This window comes from Dermacentor silvarum, chromosome 5, assembly GCF_013339745.2.
Source record: "Dermacentor silvarum isolate Dsil-2018 chromosome 5, BIME_Dsil_1.4, whole genome shotgun sequence".
NCBI classification, from domain to species: domain Eukaryota; kingdom Metazoa; phylum Arthropoda; class Arachnida; order Ixodida; family Ixodidae; genus Dermacentor; species Dermacentor silvarum.
Genome location: NC_051158.1, coordinates 151,796,279 through 151,818,130, shown reverse-complemented (window position 1 = coordinate 151,818,130; position 21,852 = coordinate 151,796,279). Strand labels below are relative to the sequence as shown.

Below are 21,852 nucleotides of genomic sequence, written 5' to 3'. Positions count from 1 at the left end.
CCAGCATTGTGTAGTTTGGGATAACTCATCCCAAACGCTACCATGAAAGTTAGTGTAAATGTTTATAAAATTTTATGCCACCAAGTATATCTGGAAAAATGATGCACATTTTAAAAAGTCAACAAGGCAACAGCGAAATATAAAGGTAAAAGACTCTGGAAAACAAGTAAGAAACGTTTAATTAACCAAACAACCCAGCCTTGAAAAATACAAGTGAGATACCTTAAAGAAAAAAAAAACAAGCCATCCTTGAAACCTACAGCCAGCGCTTTGCCTTGGCAATAAAAAATCCTTTAAAAAGGCACAACTTCGCAATGTTACAGCTGACATGCCGCTTCTACCTACCAAACATTTAGCACGTCAATATTAGGCCTGACCGCTTCAGGTTTTTCAACACAGTGGCTTGATGCCTTAAACGACATCAAGCCACTGTCCAAATGGTAAACCCTTCACAACAACTGCCCGCACAAGTCCCAAAAACTGTCCAAAAGCATATGCCTATGACAGGTTTAAAATAAAATATACAGTCAACAGGAGGATGACCGCCTTCTCAGGTGATGATGCAGGTGGTAATGCCACAATGTTTTCCTTGCAGGCAATTTTCAAGTTGCCATTCTCTTTCAAAATGCATGGGCCTGGTGGAGACCTGTTGCCAAGTTCTTGTGCCTTTAAAGAAAAGAGAAGCAACAAATTTTCACTACACAATGGCATTAAATTGTGGTATCCATGATGATACTCTTTTTATAAAACTAGTAATTTATTTCACTATGATTTCTTGGTTTCCTTTCTTTTAAACCTGCAAAAGATTCCAGTGTGCACAAAAATTCTATGAGCATGCCGCATCGACAATTGCTTAGTGTGAATGGAATCACTGCTTTATTTCTTGAAGAAGCATTACGCTTTTCTGGGTGAATGACCAGAACATCAATCGGCTTTTCCAGCCTTGAGAGATTGTTAGTTACCAACCAAACAATATATTAATCTTTACGCACTTCATAGTTCATGCACTTTCCCACTACAAATAAATGTCCTCTTTGCTCCATTATGTGCTTTCCAGTGCTGTTATGATGCTTAACATAACTTACAGGTAAAACATGATTTAAAAAGAATTATTTGAAATCCAGCTTTCCATACTTTTTTTAGGTATTTTGTGTACGGAGCTACAGCCCTGAAGTTTTTTTTTATCAGTCCCTTTTCATTCAAGAGATCAGAAAGTGCCGTCTTAGCGTAGTAAAAACTGCAGCATCAGCCTCCTTGGGTCGAACAAATCCTTCAAGTCCCATGAGACTTCCCCGGTCCAAAGTCTCTTGCATTTTGCTTAGATTGGCCTCCACAGCCTCCACTGTGTCTGTAAAGCTTATTCCTGCTTCAAAGGCAAGCTGAAAGAAATGCACAGTGACTGACACTTTATGGCACATTGAAAAAAGAGGCCCTATGATAGCTTAAAATACTTTAATTCTGCTGAACCATACGATGAGAGAAAACATCACCTTCACACAACTACTCAAGCAGCGGAGTCGATTCTATATTCATCTTGACATAGATGGGATCTTTGAACATTCATTGTTGTAGCAATGCTTTTCACCAGTGTTTAAGGTTATAAAGTGCGAGCCAGTCTGTGTAAATGACCACTCACTTTTTATCATTTATCAAATGCTACAGAGCACAGCTGACTAAACATAAATCACAGCTTACAAAATAACACACTCTTAACCTTGCAGACCAGACCCACACGAATTTAAAAACATGAGTGATCTTACTACGTCAGGTTATAAAATGTATGACGGCAAACCATATCGTGCATTGGACATGCGGGCCTGTGCAGTTGTGGCCAAAAGCATTTTCATTCGCCCAAGGTCCATGCAAAAGGGATCTGTGACCATGTCGTCAATTGCCTAGGCAAAAAAGCAAAGCAGATAAATAAAGAACTGTACACATCAGCAAAGCATACATTATAAAATAAGCTACGTTTTTGTGCTTCTGACAAACCACACATACTAACATCCATGAAAAAACGCCTGCCGTTAACACCTAAAATGGCTGAATGCATTCCACCTGATCGCAGAAAATGTATGCACACAAATGAAAATTGATAGCATAGTTGAAGAGATGGCAAGCAGCTCATCAAAAAATAAATACAAAATTTATTTTGTATTTATTCACTATTAGCAGCAGCGTAAGTCACGCTACTGCTAAGACAACCACTGTTCCTTCCATTTCCCTACGTCAGGAAGCAAGCTAAGGGTGGCGTGAACATAAGATCTGAAAAGGCCGACGGCATTGGAAGAAACAAGAAACTACCTAACGTACACAGCCAAACCTAGGCAGTGTGACATTAGTGGCAGCAAGAGTTCGCAAATGCCGTCTGAGCGCCGCAGACAACCTGACAAGAAGTTCCTGCAAGTTCTGCCTTTCGCTAAGATATCCTTTGCTTGCGTCGTTTAATCTTTCTACGGCGTTGTTGAACAGGGACTTCTTAAAAGTAAAATGACATCACTAAAAATCCTCCTTAGCAGTTTATAAATGTCAACTGCTGTAAGATAGCTTCACATATACAGCGTAAGTTTCTGCAATTTTATATGCCTTGTGTGTATGAGCTAAGGGCATCTCCGCCCAAAGAGCGCCAAATTTATATGTGGTGCATTGCACACTTCACAAGACAAAGCAAAAAACATACAAGCGCACTGTCCAGAAATGTTACTGGAACCTAAGTGGAACGATAACTGGATCATACAACACCGCCTCCCCCCCTTTACTGAGTTCCAAATAAGAACGATAAACATAAAAAAAAACGGAACGAACGTTCCACATAAGATCCACTTATATGTGTCGTTCCACTAATTAACAGTTCGGATCCAGATAAAAATATGTGGATCACCTTTTTAACTGGAACTTATATGGAACCAGATTAAGAGTTTACCGTCGCACTGTCACAATATTCACGCGTATGCTTGACTTGCGCGTGGAGGTCTGAAGATCTTGGAGACGTGGATTTCAGCGATTGTATTTCTGTGTTCGTCTTAAATAACGTTGTCGCATACCACTGCCTTCTGCATAGAAGAGTGGTGAGTCGAAGACCAGTCAAGCTGACAGTTACGTTTTTCTTTCCATAGCCATTATTACCTCGTCTTCTTGCATATTTTGATTTTTGAATAAACAAACAAACCATTGCTGGGCGAATGATGGCTCTAGCATGACTTAGACAATCGTCGTGGATTGATTCTGTCGAAGTATTTTGCTTGACCGAGGTACAAATCAGTATATGCAACACAAATCACATTTCATCATTATCATGGTCATCATCAGCCTGTTTTGATGTCCACAGCAGGACGAAGGCCTCTACCTGCGATCTGGGATTACCCCTGTGTTGCGCCTGCAAATTTCCGAATTTCATCACCCAACCTAGGTTTCTGCCATCCTCGACTGCGCTTCGTTTCCCTTAGCACCGATTCGGTAACTCTAATTAGCCATCGACTATCTACTCTATGCATTACATGGCCTGCCCAGCTCCATTTTTTTTCTTCCAATGTTAGCTAGAATATCGCCTGTCCCCGTTTTCTTTCTGATTGACACCGCTCTCTTCATGTCTCTTAACGTTAGCCGCAACATTTTTCGTTCCATAGCTCTTTGCGCCCGGTATTTAACTTGTTCTCCAGCTTCTTTGTTAACTTCTAAGTTTCTGCCCTGTGTGTTAGCACCGGTAGAATGCAATGAATGAACACTTTCCTTTTCAACGACAGTGGTAAGCTCCCTGTTAGAATTTGGCAATGCCTGATGTAGGCGCTCCAACCCATTTTCGTTCTTCTGTAGATTTCCTTCTCATGGTCAGGCTCCCCTTTGAGTAATTTACCTAGCTACAAGGGGTGCTCCTGGACCGATTTAAGAGGCTGACTGGCGGTTCTAAATTCGTGTTACCTTGCCAGGCTATTGAATATTATCTTGATCTTGTACACACTATTCTTCCACCCCACTCATACCTTTCTCGGCTAAGGTCCTCAAGAGTTCGTTGTAATTCATTCCGAGTGTTGCTGAACAGGACAATGACATCTACAAATCAAACGTTGCCGAAATTTTCGCCGTTTATCCTCACTCCTAAGCCTTCCCAGTCTTATAGCTTCAATACTTCTAAGCACGCGGTGAATATCATTGGAGAAATTGTGTCTCCTTGCCTGACCACTTTCTTGACAGGTAGACGCTCTACTTTTCTTGCGGAGAACCAAGGTTTCTGTAGAATCGTTGTAGATATTTCTCTAGATTTTCACGTATGTCTCCTGTACTCCTTGATTAAGCAATGCCTCTATGATTGCTAGTATGACTAGCGAATCAAATGCCTATAGAGATGGTGATTGCACTCCACAGCTTTCTCTATTACCTCATTAATGACTTGTATGTGATCAATTGTACAATAGCCCTTCCTGAAGCCAACCTGTTCTCTTGGTTGATTGAAGTCAAGTAGCTTTGCAAACCCGATAATGCTCAACTTTGATTACATCGATTGTTATTCCATGTTCTGCCACTTTTCCCTCTGTCATGTATGCTTGGCTCTTCTAACTTCATCGCTAGTTATAGAAGGAGCCTCTGTATTCAATTCATCCCTACGTCTAATGAAGGTAGCGCGGCTATTCCGTGTACTGCACAGGTTAGTATATAATTATTCTGCTGCTTTTAATATATAATTTAATTGGCGATGAGATTACCCTGCTTATCTTTCAAAGCATAATGCTTGTCTCGCCCTATGCGAAGCTTTCTTCTCGATGATTTCACGCTGTGGCCATTTTCTACAGCTTGCTCACTATTTGAGATATTATAATTTCGCATTTCAGCGAATTCTTCCTCATATCTTCAAATGTACACTTTCATGCTTTGTCGTTTTTTTAGTAGGTTCTTTGTTACTAGTGAAAAGTTACCTACTGGTTGCCTTGGTGCCCTACCTGAAAGTTCAGTTACTTCGGAAATCAACCTAGTTGCAATTTAATTCATTACCTCTATGTTATGCTCATCTTCTTGGTCTAAAGCTGCATATTCCTTTGTGACCACCAGCCTGAATGCGTCTGCTTTTACCCTTACTGCGTCTATGTTGGCCAGTTTCTGCTCAGTTAATTTAACTCTTTTTGTCTTCAAATTGAGAGAAATCTGAGACCTCACTACTATATCGTCACTAACCTTCACCCTGGCTAATACATCTACATCCTGCACTATGCTGGGATCGGCAAAAAGTATGAAATCTATTCCATTTCTTGTTTCTCCATAAGGGTTTTTCCTTGCCCACTTCCAGGCCAGGTCATAATTCGGAGCCTATTCCTTTCCGCGAATTCTACCAGCATCTCTCCTATAGTGTTCCTAGAATTGATGCAGACGTTTGAATTGCTCGTTCCCCAGGCGGCTTTCCCCCCACTTTTGCATAGCAGTCACCCATGTCTACAGTTTAATGAGTTTGCACCAGTCTCATCGCTAATTCAACATCTTCATAAAACTTCTATTTCTTCATCATTATGAGTGGACTTTAGGGCGTTGTGTTGTACTACCTTTACTTTGTACCTGCTATGCAGCTTTAGTGCGACGACTGCAACCCACTCATTATTGCTGTAGAATTCATCGATGTTACTTGCTATCTCCTTATGGATCAGAAATACTACCCCGGATTCTCTCTTATCTGGAAGAGCTCTGCAGCAGAGGACGTGACTATTAGTCAGCACTCTAGATTTAATCGTGTAGAATAAACGTTTATTAATTGTCATTGAAAGTATTAACCTTAAAGGATACATTGTAAGTGTGCACTTGATGTCCGCCCGCATTCGATGCGTAAACTAGCGTCATTCAATCTTGTCCAATGCGCATAAGCTTTGTGAAAGCACAGTGTTAGGCCATTCAAATATGGTTTCTTATTATTCGCAAAAATTAATGGTGTTATAGCAAGTAGACATCGTTGGTCATGATTAAGTGTCAATGCACCATATTTTTTTGCAGCATCCATATCGGCGTAAAAGGCGGATACATTTACGGCTATCAAGGCACAGGGATAAAGGCCGGGGAAGAGTTCACGGCATACTTCCGTAACATGCCTACCATCTGGACAGTCTCTACTGACTTCGATAACCGTCCTCGAGTAATACCAATTCATCACGATACATTTGGTCTCAGTGAACCACGGAGATATTTAGGGTCGATATCTATCGATGGCTGTTAAATACAGCGTATTCTTCTAGTGAGTATATTCAAACGAGCGTAATCAAATGCGTAAATTAGTTAGGAGAATGTTCCAGCTGAATATTGATTGCACAGTAATGACGAATCGTGGTCGCAAGGGCGAACAGTAAGCTATACCCACTATTCTCAGAAAAATATCGGTTTATTGCCTGAAACCATTTTATATGCACTAAAATAGTAATTTTAAAACATTTCAAGCAAGTTATATGCTACGCTGTCACTGCAGAAAACCCAAATGCCAAAGTTTGCTGGAGTGTATCTCGGTTTGTTTAAGGCGGCCAAGCTTCTTTCATTTTAACATTAGCATCAAATTGGAATACTTGAGCCCGTTTTCTTTATTTCTATCCTGCCTCCTACACTGACGTAGTGGCCCAAGTTTGTTTGCTTGTTTGGACTATGTATGCGCTCCAGGTCTTGATGCCATCGTGGTCGTTCCACTTTCGTCATAACAACTTTGAGGTTGCAGTCGTCGTCACGTCTTCTAGCCCAACCAAGTCGCCAAAGTAGTCTAATAGTTTTGGCCACTGGGTACAAACTCGTATCGGTGATGCCGTCGTGTTGTTGCATCGTCGTGATTTCAGCTTCGTTATCTGACTATCGTCACGCAGTCATCTTCGTAGCTTCCACTCAAACCAAGTGGCACACGTTGTCACGAGCTCGAGCAAAGTGGCTCAAGCAATTAGCTTGGACCACTTGGCTCGTGTTCTTGGTCGTAATGCCGTCGTGGTCTTCGCATTATTAGCGTACCAGCTTTTTCATCAGACTGGCCATCACGCTGTCGTCGTCACACATTCGTTGTCATGCCGCAATCGTCAAGCTGATTTGTTATTGGCATCACTTCATTAACGTGATCCCGTGATCGTCATGCCGGCGTCCTCGTAATACCACCTTCTTCTTTCCATAGACGTCAAACGTTTTTCGTCAATCTGTCTTAATCATACTCGAGTCATTCCATCGTAATTATACTGCCGTTGCCATGTCGTGATCGTCAGAGGGTTGGTATCATGCATCTGTTGGCACACCGTCGTCGTCATATCATCGTTATCGTGTCATCGTCGTAACACAAGCTTCTTTATCCTACTCTCGTCATACCGTCGTCGGCACGCTAACCTCATACAGTCACCGTTACACTGTCGTCATCATACACTCGCCATCATCTCATTGTCCCGCCAATGCCGTCATTGCGCCTTCGTCATGCATTAGTTGTCATACCGACGTTGTTATGCCGTCCTGGTCATACACGATATCGTCTTCATTGTAACTTCGACATCTGACTCTCGTCATGCCGTCATTGTGAGCCATCGCTGTCATCCAGTCGTCGCCATACTGTTGGTATCGCGCCATCACCGTCAAGCTTTCGTTTCACCACCGTCATCCCTTCAGTAACATCACAACGGGTGAAACAAATGTCACTACAGGGATACGGTATGTGACTGCATTACTCGAATGCTATTGCATTACCGCCGTCAAACATCATGAAATGAGGTCTGTCACATTTTCAACTCTTTTCTTCTGCTCTTATCGTGCCGTCTTTGCGCTCTTCTTCTGTACTATTTTTGTTCGGCCTCACTGTATTACTCGCCCGTTACAAAGAGTACTGCCAGAAGTACAGCTCCGTTCAAGTCAAGTTTATGCACCCTCTTAGATGTGCAGTCTACTTGCTGGCTTTTCGTCGCGTCGCTCAAGGTCAATAGAAGTGACTGTCTGCTCCTTTGGTCAAAAACGCATGTGAAACCTTATCCTTCTGATTTGAGTACCCGATAAGTGTGGTTAGTATTTACCTACCAACATAAACGACTATCTGATAATTTCGAGTCGTGAATATTCTAACTGAGCATGATTAATGTCAATTACTATTCAATTTATATAAACTATTAAATATTCACATGTCTCTATGAAAAGTAATTGATTGTTTGGTTACCTAGCACGAATGTTGGTACTTTGCTAAATCTTTGTGTGGTAACAAAAAAGAACAAATTCTCAACAATAATGCGCAGGAAAGAACATGGAGCTAGTTCATATTCTTTAACATAATTTATTCGACTTTGGAGCATAAACATTTTTCGAGCATCCCCTCCTACGCCTGTCTGTCACGCGACATCACTAAACAAGTGAAAACTCACCCTCTAATAGGACATTTGCACACTGATTATGAATGATTAGACCAAACAAAAGAAAGCTTTTGTTTTGCAATTCTACGCCTTTTTCTCCATTAGGCCACCGCTATTGGTCAAAATTTTAAAGGGAAGCTTTTTTTTCCCCTCTTCCTGCGACTTTCTCACTGCTGCTGCTGCCTTGCACGCATCATCGTGGGGTGGTTGAGAGCTTACGGCAGCGGTGCTGGAGACGAGATAGGCACCATCAGCGAGCAGGGCCGCAATGCACCCTGACGCACCCTCGTGCACACAACAATGCCCTCTGGACGCCGTAATTAGGTGTGACCGCCCCCAAAAGTATTGCAGGAGCTGCCGCGCTTGCGTCCGTGGTCACGCGCAACAGTAACACACTCCATAGAGGAGGTAGGGAGACTGTTAGAGAAGGAGTAGAGAGAGAGGAGGCCGGGAATGGGTACAACCGGAGATGGTACCGAGGCAGTCGGTGAACGGCTGATTAACCTTGCCCCTCTACGCTCCTGGCCATTCATTACATGACACTGGAGAAAGAAAATTCTTCGTCAGAAAGCGTTGCTCATTTGGCCTCTCTTCAGTAAAGGAATGATTCAATTAATCACACGGCTCGGTGTGTTCGGTGTACTACGCGGGCTAACACAAGTGGTGCAGGCAAACTAACATTTAAAATCACATCACGACTGTCTTAAGCCGTCAACATAACCGCCAAATACCGTCAATGAACGCAAACAGCACAGAAAGCTTCGCTTACATCGATTCCCACAGTGCATGGGATGGGCATGTTTTTTTTTTTTTTTACGACTGCGCCTACATCACTTGTCCGTCATGGGACGTCACAAAACTCCGAACTCTCCGGGTCCCAGTGACGCGTACGCATTAAAGACGCATTAATAGGCCGAACAATTTTTTTTCGAAATAGGGCTCATTGTTACTTTGAAACATTCCCTCAGAAAAAGTATGCACGCTTTCGAAATTTAACTGACCTAAAGCTCACCATAGTATGACTTGTGTATCGAAGTACGTTTGACCAATGACTGGGCGCCATAATGTTTCCACTCTTCCAACTATAGGTGCAGTTGACGCTGTTATCGCATGGATGAGCGGCATTCTGTTTTCGGCTCCAGTATCGCGCTGAAGCTACACAGGGGAGGGAGAAAACAAAGGGGATATGCTCCGCCCGAAAGTTGAGTGTATCGACAGTCAGAGAGCTCGTCGCGGCATGCCGTGGTAGCCACGGTAGAATACGCCACGCAGAACGGCACTGCTATCTAAGACACCACGCCCAGAAGACGCATTTACGCGCAGCTGTGGCTTGTAGACCAGCGGTGCAAAGATAAAATGATGTTTCTGTCCCTGAAAGATCGCATGTATCTATCAGTTCCCGTATATACTCTTGTAAGGACCGTACTTTTAAATGCGAAGCATTTCTTGCCGGCGGCTCTGTCCGTCCGTGCCGCGTCCCACACCCCCACAGCGCATGCGCCTCCCCTCCCCCTCTCTCTCCTCTCCCAGGCACCCCCTTTCTCTCCTCTAGGAATCCTGTACGGAGCGGCGTCCGCGTGCCACACCCCCACAGCGCTTGCGCGTCCCATCCCCCCCTTCTCTTCTCCTACGCTCCCCCCTTTCTCTCTTCTAGGAATCCGGAGCGGCGCGCATGACAGGTGGTGCGACAGCTGCATACTCCGTTGGGGGCGCCACAGTAGTTCCGCGGAATGAAAATGACGGAGCGCGCGCCTCATTCTCTCCTGTGAGAATGAGCGCTCGGGCCACTGCCGCGAAACCATCTCCCGCTCAAGCTAACCATCTCCTCGCTGCTTCGCATCCACACATGGCTTCCTTTAGCGGGAAATGGAGTAATTTTTTCCACACTTTTGGTGTAATGCTGCCCTTGCACGGGACCGAGCCTTTTCGTCGAAATGGGGCAGGCGCAGCCTTCACTTGTCAACACCTCGGATCCCCGGATGTACCATTGCATCAGAGGTGAATGCGCAGCTCTTGCCATCCTTTAGCGGCATGCGGATTCACCGATGCGCGAGGCGAATGTTCTCGCGATCAAGAAATCTACGAATAGCTGTAGGTGGGTGTCGATGCTAGCGATGACGCTGCATGATGCGAGTGCAAGTGGTGTTTCACTGCGTTTGACGCGAGACTAAGTTGCTTGCTGAATGCAAAGCAATATTATTTGGCTCACAAGTTCACAGGAGATTCTGCTTCCGATCGGTTACGTTGATTTACCACGTTGACAAACCTATCGCAGGGCACTTTTAATGACCTATGGGCTATCGATACGTAGCAAAAGGATAGACACTGACCCTTATTCACAAGTGTACGAGATACACAGATAATGAAACACCGACACCCCCCCCCCCACCTACCCGTCGTTTAATTTTCTCCTCCTTCACCCCATTTTTGAAAACATCTGGGCTTCCGGTTATTTTGGAGCACCGGCTCGTTCTTCTCCGTGGGGGTGAGTGGGAAGGAGTACATAAAAACCCGGCTAAATAAAGTGCTTCCTGCCTTGACAAAGACCCTCCCCCCCACTAACAAAAAAGTCGCATTTCCGCCCGAAAGGTGAAGCATCAATTGCGATAGTAGTAAGATAGTAAGGATAGTAGTTTTATGGGCTGCACAAACTTGGACACATTCGCTTTCGAACTGAATTAACAAGCATGGTATCAGCGCACTCAAGCAAACATGAATGGATCGCACTCGCTGACCGCAAGCACTGTCAAAACGCTGGCGTGAGCTAGCGCGGCGGGAGCAGTGACCGAAGGTTAGTGTCGTGTCTGTGTGGCGTCTGCTTCAACGGAAACTGAGTGGCGAAAGCACAGCGCATGCAAAGGTCAAAGCCGTGTGGAGATCGCTTTCAAGATACGGTGCGCGAGACAGCCCTCAGCCGCTCAAAGTACGCAGTTCCTGGCAGAGTAGAAGCGCACCCTCCCTCCCGTGCTGCCTTCCCGCTTTACTCCTTTCGCGCGGGAGTCTGGGAGCATGAGTCGCCAGTTGGTCATGCGCCCGGTCGAAAGATACGCATTTAGTGCCGCAGCTAAGCTTCGCCTCCCCTCTCTCCCATCCGCTCACGGCCTTTCGCACTACCGGAGACGCCGTGTTTGCTCTCCGCCATGCGTTCGCTCTCCGTGAAAGCGCGCGTCCCTCGTGCGCTTTCACTCGCACATACAGCATACTGCGCGCGGTGACAAGTTTATCGTCGTTGGACTTAGCACGGAACCTCAGGGCGACGAAGGCGGCGGGAATGCACTTGGAGTGTCCACATAATTGCTATTGTAATAAAAGGCGAAAGCTTGCACTAGGCCGCGCAAAGCTCAACACACAGCGAAGCTGGCCGATTGGCGATCTTGGCTACAACTAGGTTATTTCTGTCTTTCTCTCTCTTGCTTTCTCTCTCTCTCGGTTTCTTTCTCTCGTTCCCCCTCTCTCTCCTCCTTCTTTTCCCTTCTCTCTCTCTATCGCTCTCATTTTCTCTTTCTCTCTACCCAAGGAAGTTGTGCTGCAATCGTCAGTACAATGCAACCATATGGTTCCCATAAATGCATGTTCTGCAAACGTGGGTGTATAGCGCAGTGGTTATGACGCTCGCCTTCGGACCGTGGGTACCCTGGTTCGAATGCTGCCTTGCCAAGAACGTGCATTTGGTTTTTATTTATTTATTGCTCTCCGGCGGCGAGCGCGGACGCGCCAGGATAACGTCGCGGCCCATGAGCAGTAGCGCTCAGCTGGCGGGAGCTCGGCGGAGCCGTGTCTGTGTGGCGTCGCCTGGTTGCCATGGCTGCGGCATGGCAGTTTCATGCCATACGCACAAATTACGGCTGGCCTAAACTGCGTAAGACGACGACGCTCGAGCAAATACTGATGATGATAATTTCGTGGCACACGCACAATCATGCTGGCTCAAAACAGCTTCGCTGTTAAAAAGCTCCAAGTCTTCTCCTGTTTCGTACATGAAATCCGGGCCTCATAATCAGCGAGAACTCGGCAAGTATATTTACTAGTTACGCAGTCACGTCGCAGAAGTTGACGAGTCGGAGAGCTATCTCGTCTAGATAGAGATAGCATACACCATTGCAGAAGGTCTGCTGCTTCTCTGATTTTAGCCGTTCTGTCTGCACTACATTAGGCTGGTGTTGCTCCAGTGTAGTACATGTGAATTTCTATTATGTTCCACATATCATACAGCTGGTGCTTCCCCAGCAGATATACGAAGGAAGGAAGTGTCGTCTACTGAAAAATATACATAGCATAAGAAATCTGTAAAAAAATTCGTTGGTCCTTCCACTCTGTGCAGATGGTCAACCAACGAAACTGAAGCGCGCGGCCCCGGTGTTAATCACTGGGCTATCCAGAAGGTTCATTTAAGTATTCCTCAATTATGAGGTTACACACACGTTCGGCTGCGACAGAGAGAACGACGTCCCTGACTTTTATGGCCGCAGTCTGCCATTGTCACTTGCGTTGGATGTCACCAGTTTGCTCGGCGGCGTGGTTAGCAGTATTCGGCCGCCATTGCTGCTTGCGATTCTTCGAAATTCACTTGCTTCAAAATTAAATCTGTCCGTTATGTAAGACAATGAATGGCTCATACACTCGTAAACGCGCCCCCCCCCCCCCCCCCCCGATTACGACGACACAAGATAAGTGAAATTCCACGCAGGAATGATGAGTGGGAACGCATCCAGCTGTGGGAAGAAGACGACGATGATGACGGACGCGGGAACAGTGGCACGAGCGCATGCCGAGCACTAGCACGAGCACAATTGCAACCCGAGGGGCGCCAAATGGCCAGATTGCGAAGACGACGACGTTCGAGCCAATGCTGCTGATGATAGTTTTCTGTACATATGTGATTTCGCCAAGGCATATGCAATTTCGCCTAGCCATATAAAGCTTCGCTTTAAGAACGTTCGTCAAAATGAACAAGGCAAGAGCGGAAACAAGGCAAGAGCGGTGTGGGCTGCTAAGCACGAGGTCACGGGATCGAGTTCGGGCCACATCGGCCGCATTCCCACGAGGGCGAAATGCGAAAACACCGTGTACTTAGATTTAGGTGCACGTTAACGAACCCTAGGTGGTCCAAGTTATTCCGGAGTCCCAAACTACGGCGTTCCCCATAATCAGATCGTGGTTTTGGCATGTAAAACCCCACAATTTAGGAGCGCAAATAGCACATGAACAGCATGTGCGAATAGGAGAGACAGAAGCATTGTGTTTAAAATTTACAGCATATTTTTATTGGGGAACTTTCTTGGGCAAATCGTACATCTGCGCCGCAAGGCATGGTTGTTGGATGGAGCTTTCAATTTTTAGAAAATTAAAAATTACCTTGCCCATTCATAATTTCTGTCCTGAAAGGGGATGATTTCAGTGACTTTTCTCATGTCCTGTCGATTACACTGTTCCCGTTCAAGTCATGAATCAACCATCCCAAAGGGGTACGCTTCTGCAGCGCCAAGACACCTAATACGTTCTTGCTTGAAGACACGCTTTCAAGAAAGAACATTCTCAAGGCAAACAATTGAGTTTGGAAAAGTCGTCCATATGAAAGAGCATGTATAATCTTTCCTTGGAAACAAACAAACAATACAGAGTTCCATTTTTTACCAATGCAGCCAAAAAAGATCCTTTGGGTTTCTATGCACGTCCGCCCAGTAATGTTTTAAACCGAATGTCTGCTTGTGACCAGCGCTCACTCCAATTCAGGCTCAACCATGCCACACACAGCATGCGTGAAATGTGTGGCGTCATGCTGTCGTCGGCACATCTCCCTGCCACAGAGACATACGAGTCGACTTCTAGCATATCTTTATTTATCGAATAAGCCTTGCGTGTATGATTCTCGAAACATTGTAGAAGAGCACATATTTGCAGCGAAAACGGAAGCACCTGCTTCGTATGATTTATTAAGAGATAACGGTGTTTCTTCACTGCTGTGGTTTGGCTTCAGGTTCATTCTGGCGCCCAATCACCTTCGTCGCCAGGTCGGTGAATAAGCTCACGAGTTCGGCAGCGTCCACCTGCGGCGCCGCTAGGAGAACAGCCACTGAAATGGGGGGGAGGACGTGAGGAACAATTGTGAAAGTTTGCACTTTGGAGATACGAAAGTTACTGTAGCGCTCAGAAGCTGCAAACAAAGAAGTTTGCTAAAACAATATTCCAACGAGCCCCATCTATCACTTTGTTCCTAGTAGTGCTAAGTGCTGATATCTACCGACATCCGCACAACGTGCAGCCAACTGTGTGCATGTCTGACATCCAGGGAATTTTTTTTGCGTATTGGTTCCAATAGAGATCAGTAGTATAGTGAGCGCCAGTGCTTTCTCCTTCCTCGCCTCTGTCAATTCTGTATGCTGTTCTGTTGTACGATTGCGTAGAAACTCGCTTAACAGCAACCATGACTCAGACACTTCTCGCCATATTCGAGCTGGATCACATAAGTGACTCCTGCAAGGTGATATAACAGTTTTGCTTATGGCTAGGCTGTTGCGTTTGTCTTTTTTTACACGCCGTGGCTGGCGTCATGCGGACGTGATACGACGTTGGGTGCGAAGGCGTGTGACGTCGGGCTCGGTTGTTTCATCATAAAGTGCAGGGACAGTACCTGAAGCGAAGATGGAGACATGGAAATCGCTTAACCTTCCAAAAGCCGCGCAACTCTTCAAACAGCGAAGCAGGGCGATCGTAACCCAGCATTTTCCGTAAGTGCGATTGAACTTTTCATCTTATTACTCATGATGATGATAACTTCTTTTCGCATCTCTCGGGCTTACGGCCGTCACTGCGCGTGGCATAGCGCTGCTTCAAACACGGACACCACGTTCCACCGCGTTGCAATGCCGACAACGCGTTCCAGCAGACCCGCTCCGTGAATGCGTCTCTCTCTCCCTCTCTCGCTCTCATAGCGCGCAGAACCTCTTCTTCACCTCGCAGAGCACGAGCGCGCGAACGAGCCAGCTGTAGACGAAGATGACGACGCTGGAACGCAATCATGTGGTTCGCATAAATGCATGTTCTACAAGCGTGGTTTGTACTGCAAGTAGGCAATAAAGAAAAAAAATGACTTTATAGCCTAGTGGTTATGACGCTCGCCTTGGGGCCATGGGTACGCGTGATCGAATGCAGCCTCGGCAAGAAAGTTTATTTTCTTTTATTTCTTGATAGCTTCTTGATATGAACCACAAATTACGGCTGGCTTAAACAGCTTCGCTGTTAAAAAAACTTCAGACCTCACTAACAACTTCCTTTCTTTACGGCGTCACTAAATATATGTGCCATAAGAACAGGAAGTTTGTAATTTGGCGTCAAGTTTTCCGAAACACTACGACAGGAAACAAGCATAGGGAGTGAACGAGAAAGAAGAAAGAAAAATAGAAAGGAGAAGATTATACAAGGTAAGCACAAAAACTGCTTACATTCTGCTAAAAGGACAAATTGTCCCATAATCACTTCTCAGACAAGTATTTTGCTGGTGCAATATAGATCGACAGGTTCGGGTACTTTGCCCTTTGATTGCACTTGTAGTCGGAATGACTAATATATTACTGGCAAGAAGAGCAGCTTTTGGGTGCTTTCGTAATATGTAATAATACATGTAATACATGTAATATGTATGTAACATGTAATATCATTCGCAGCGAGTGAGATTACGTCTCAATGCCATTTGTTGCTTCTACACGGCATAGTGAATGGCATTCACAGCTAATGACATTCGCCCATTGAGTGAGTTCCGCGAACCCATGCACGCGCGACTTGTGTAATGTCGACGACAGGGGCGTGGAAAAAAATTACAAAATCGAAAGGTAAAACGAAATATATTATATTTTAAAATAACATTACAATGGTCACCATTGTACTGCTAACAATATAGCAAAAATATGTAAACAAGAAGCACCATTTTAAGATTTCTTTATCATAGCAGCCTGCCGATAAACATCGCTATCAATTGCGAATGTCGTTTTGTTCACCCGTGTAGACTGGGAACGCAAGACTCCAATGACATTCGATATGAATGTAATTTACTGCAAATGGTATTACATGTGCCGTGTAACAGGGGTATCAGAAAGCACCCAAAAGCTGCACTTTCTGTTCTTTAAAACTAAACGCATCGAACGCGAGGCATGCTGATGAGTTTACTGGCAGACACTCGCTAAACTTCTTATTCTAACATTATTGGCATATCGTTGGTGTCCTGGGCTACAGCGGGGCTGCGCATGTATCATGACCAGGCAGAAAAATATAGGCTTGCCAGAGCTAGGTACCATCTTTGCTGTCACGTGTAGCTTTTTCGGCTATTCTTGCCGCGACTTGAAGTCCAGTAGAACTTCTTGACATTTATCACACCAATTGTCGTGAAGAGCATTTGGCGGTAGAACGTAAAATATGGCGACGTTGTCTGTAGTTGTTACAGTAACCCTGCAGAAGAATTAACTGTTCCAGCTTGTAGCCAGTTCACAGAAGAAAATATATATTGGTATCACTAGCGCCCCCGCTAATCGGCTATGAGAAATGCGCTGCCTCAGCATGCGAAAGTCGTCTGTAGGAACACCCTACATTATGCGTAAGGAATGCAGGGATACGGCGAGGACATCGAAGGCACCGTAGATCTAACAGTGATAGCGCGACGATGACGACGCGCAAACAATAATTCGCAGCGGCATCCGTCCACATCATCACAGCGTTTGGTTTTATGTAACAACATTCCCCAGGAAGAGAAACTAATCCATGCGCACTAAACGTGTCAAATCCTTGCTCTACGCTACGCATATATCGTGATTTTTTTTATTTTTTTTTATTTTCAGCCATAATACAGACACAGTGAATGTCTTGGACGGCAAGGCAGAACATTGTCTGCCTAAGGCCTCGTCATCCGTGCATTGCTCAAGGGTGAGCTAGCATAGCATACAATGTAGCGTACATGCATATCCATAGCATGCATTACAAATACGTACCAGGCATATTAGATATACGTTCATTAAATACGTATAGCATTATACAACTTTCTATGTAAGAAAAGGTTAGGCCCAACAGAGTAATATGTGTAAGAAAAAATTTGAGAATTATATACAAGCATGATGTCAAACTGACTTAATGAAAATTATTTATACATAACGCACACAAGAAACTTATAGGCACAGTCTCTATCAGAACGGGAAAGCAAGTATATTCTCATAGCATTTCTAAATCAGTTTAGTGACCTGAAGTGCAGCGCAATAGTGATCGTGTTTGTATGTGCATTTAGGTTCCAGCTAGCAGTAATCTTTTCTCAAGTTAATTTAGGATAGCAACAAAAGGTAAGACATACTTGAATATTGTAGTTCCATCCTAAATATTTGAGAAGGGCTGCAGAATACGCGCAGTTGTTGAAAATTCAATGCAAACCAAGGTTTTGTAACACTACCGTAGGCACCCGTACATAGTGTGTAAAGGAAAGAAAAGAAACTAATGTTTTGTTTGCTGACTACCTGATATGTTCCTGAGGCGGTAATCGTAATAATACATGATACAAAAGCGAAAGCATTGGGTATTTCTGAGCAGCTATCCTCTGTATGTCTATGAAAGCAATATTATATATAGTGTAGTATGTAAGCAGATAGCCAAGTATTTAGTAAGTAGATAGCCAAGTATTTCGTCTAGTAAATGCTGTAAAATACTTGCAAACATTTTTACAAGAACTTACCCAAAAGAGTAACGAAAACGGCAAATCCGTTGTTGAACGTCATGTTTGTATAATCTGTAACAAAATAGCACTAGCGATAAAGAAAATTGCCAGGACGTTTTGCAACGTTTAGTGAAGAGAAAAAGATGGTGAAGCATTTGTTACTACTACATACACAGCTCAAGCTCATTGTTCCAGCCAGCCTAAATACGGCCATTTGAAAATTCGTGTTTTAAAATAGCTTTTAATAAAAAGCGGAAGTTTGGGCTAGAACAGGCGAAGAAGCGCTGGGAGGGCAACAATCGTATTTCTTAGGCGTAAAAATCTAAACATTTTTATTGAACAGCTTCTTGGCCCCATTGTACATCTGCGCCGCAAAGCGTGATTCATTGTCGAGTGGGGCATTCAATTTTCAGCAAAATAAAAATTGGCATGCGGTCTACTAATTTCTGTTCTCAAAGCGATAACTTCAGTGACACTTTCTGCTTGTCGCAAATGTCGTCAGCGCAAGAACACATCTTCCAGGCCCGTTCTGCAAAGCTACGTTTAAACAATGCACTCAGAACCCGTCATGAGAGACTGTGAGACTTATCTGCAGGCGCCAAGGTTGCGGCAGCAGCGTGGTATTTATGAAGTATTTTTTTTCTAATTTCCTCAGCCGGAATGGTTATTTGGGAGAAAAGAGCTTAAAACTGGATGTTGTTGAGCACACGTTCGGAAACCTTAATCAAGCTTATCGAGCAATCTTAGGTGGGGGGGGGGTGACAATGCCTTGCTATCATCTAATATTGCGACTCACACGTGTTAGTCACTAAGTAATCACACGCGTAATTCAGAAAATATGGGTTAGGGCCCTACTTCCGCCGCATTGAATCTTCGTCAATTTTAACCTTGCTTTGCCCTTCTAGTATCTACATTCTATTTAAAGACAAGTTATATTAAATCCGTTTTTCAACACTTCCTAGCCTTCATGTGGTCCTAACTCCTCAAAATAAATTTGACACTAGTTTCGCTTGTTTTTTTTCTTGCTCGTTTCATACAGAACATGTTTTTGCAGATGGTTCTGTTACACAGACCTCTTCCGCGGCAGCTTACACGGTACCTGCAATGGGGATTACGCAGCGGATCAAGATAGGACACAAAACATCGTCTACAGCAGCTGAATTGACTGGCATTCGAGAAGCAGTGCGCTGCATACTACCACAAAACCTCGCTAACTAGACAGTGTTCTAGGACTCAAAACTGGCGCTGCAACTCATAAGCAATTATATGAATCCCAGAAGCGCATATAGCCCTGTAATCTACGACATCATGGCTATGCTTACTGAGGCGTCTCAATCCGGACATGCAAAAATGGCGCACACTAGCAAAAATGACACTAGGACACTAGGAAAAGCAAAAATGGCGCACACTAGAGCACTGCACGGGCTCGGGCTTACCCGAAAGCCCGGGCCCGGCCCGGCCCGCGGGCCGGGCCGGGCCGGGTAGACCAGTTTTTTCACGGGCTCGGGCCGAGCTCGGGCACGGCATGTGCTTTTTGACCCGGGCCCGGGCCGCGCTCGGGTTTTTTGACGCGGGCCCGGGCCGGGCTCGGGCTTTCTGCGAGTTATTCTCGGGCTTCTCAACTCTGAAAAACATGTATTTTTCGGTCTCGGGCCGGGTTCGGGCCGGTTTTGAGCCGGGCTCGGGCCGGGCTCGGGCTTAAGGTAAAGGGGTGGCGGGCCGGGCCGGGCGGGTAACGTAGATTATTTCCGGGCCCGGGCCGGGCCCGGGTCTCGCCATAAAAGTTTTGATCGGGCTCGGGCGGGCCGCCCAATGTAAAAACGGCCCGGGCCGGGCCCGGGCCGCAAAAATCGGCCCGTGCAGTGCTCTAGCGCACACTGACGGGTAGATAATAAAACTTCCCTTTTGCCGCTATGACATAAACGCCTTGCTACACAACTCCATCAGAACGTCTATGGAGCGAAAATAGGACAACCCCGAACATCGGCAAGAGCGCCTCTATAGACTTGACGCCGGTTTGCGATTCCGACTTCTACTTCGGATGCGGAGAGGCCAGGAAACACTAATCCATCGATTACGGCTTGGTGTGGCGTGCACTCGCAAATACCTTCACAAGATTGGACGAGAACGGTACCCTGATTGTAGCGTCTGTCACACTCCCGAGACAATAGAACACATACTTTGCATGTGCCCTCAATATGCGGCCGAGCGAAGGACACTAAAGCGTAGTGTTGACTGTTTGGACTCCCGCCCCTTTTCGGAAGCCAAGGTTTCAGGCGCATGAAGAAGCGTTGATCATGCCCAGCGCACCATAAGATCACGTTTGAACTTTATGTGTGAGGCGGGCTTAGACGGTCGTCTCTATGTCCTGTGCAGTGTGCAGTGCGCGAAATGTGTTTGTGTGATGACGTTCTGTGTGGACAACACTACTCCTGCGTGTAGTGTGTGAAAAGTGCACAACCGCGTATTGGACAACGTGTGTAAATAGTAGCTCATTGTACGTTATCATAATCACCTGCCACCTACCTCTCTCTGTATCTCCCATTTCCCCTTACCCCAGTGAGGAGTAGCAGGCTAGAGACATGCTTTCCAGGCCGACCTCTCCTCCCTTCTCTTCATTAAAATCTGCTCTCTCTCTCTCTCTCTCTCGTTTCATAGCAAGTGCCTCGCCTCTTGCAGCTTTTTTCCCCAGACGCAGCATATGAAGGTTTATTGTAGTATTTCTACCTGCAAATTTTATTACTAACTGACGCCTGCGGTTGAAAGGACGTCCTAGTTTTACCACTATAGCCGTGAGTGGCGCTAGTTAACGGTCCCCGACAGAAATTCTGGGCAGTGATATGAACATCTTGCTCATCATCAACTCGACCACTTTCCTGACAATATTGTACAACCTCAAGCAATATGGGAAGACAGTCACTTTCGCTTTGCCAACATTGGAAATACGATTCTCACATGCGTGTTCTCTTACTTTCATTTCCCCCTTTTTTATGTATAGACACAGTCCAGTTAGGAAACACATTTCATTTACACTATGCGTGTCTTAGCTGTCAGCCAAGGCGGCTTGGTAATACTATTTTAAAAAATACGGCAATGTCTTCAGTCAGAGGTGTCAAAAAATAGCTCATCAATTTTAATTACCCCGACTTGTCTACTGTGAAGAAAAAAAGACTTTAGTGTGACCAGTGCCAGTGGTCGTCACACCAAGTTTCCTCGGGTGCCGAACCAATTCGTTTTGACAAGTGTTCATCTGCTTGTGCAAACAAAGAGGGCGCTTCGCTGCGTAGTATGCTATGAACAGCGCAGCGGTCTCGAGGAACCTGCTCGGCCATTGTGTACCGTTGTGCACGCCACCAGCTATCCCGCCAGTGAAATCCAGTAGGAGACAACGAGCAGACTGAACATTTATTGCCATGTACGTCGTCTTTCTATACAGCCCAGACGACTGCCACAATGGTGTAGTAGTGTGTCTACTTATTCGCTGGTAGAATTTTCTGTGTTTTAATGAGGAGCTTTCTCTCTCTCTCTAGGGGTAAAAGCGGCGAAATAATAATCCATTCGACCGTAGCACGAAGCTAGAATGAAAACCCAAGCGGGATTTTTGGAAAGAAAGCATCCACATTGAAGAAAAAAAAAAAAACATTGGAGGACGCATAAGCTTCGCCTTTAAGAGTGGAACACGATAGCATTCAAGGATCTATGACTGTTTCTCATGCTTCCCCGCAACGGCAGCTTATGTAACCTTATTGTTTACCGGGACGCGACACTACAATAGCTAGGTAGCATGCGGGGCATGACATTTTAGGAATCACCCGATGTTTGGGCGCAGGCGCGAGTAAGAGCGCG

General features: G+C 45.2%; 1 long non-coding RNA gene across 1 annotated transcript in view; it reads right to left on the bottom strand.

Annotated features, from left to right (window-relative positions):
* Positions 1 to 14,264: 14,264 nt before the first annotated feature.
* LOC125946069 (uncharacterized) overlaps positions 14,265 to 21,852 on the bottom strand; it is a 37,359-nt gene continuing 29,771 nt past the window's right edge. Inside the window, exons 2-3 of the long non-coding RNA XR_007467380.1 lie at positions 18,025 to 18,078; positions 14,265 to 14,391 (exon numbers count right to left, since the gene is read on the bottom strand). This is a non-coding gene — a long non-coding RNA (uncharacterized LOC125946069). The remainder of the gene's footprint in view (positions 14,392 to 18,024; positions 18,079 to 21,852) is intronic.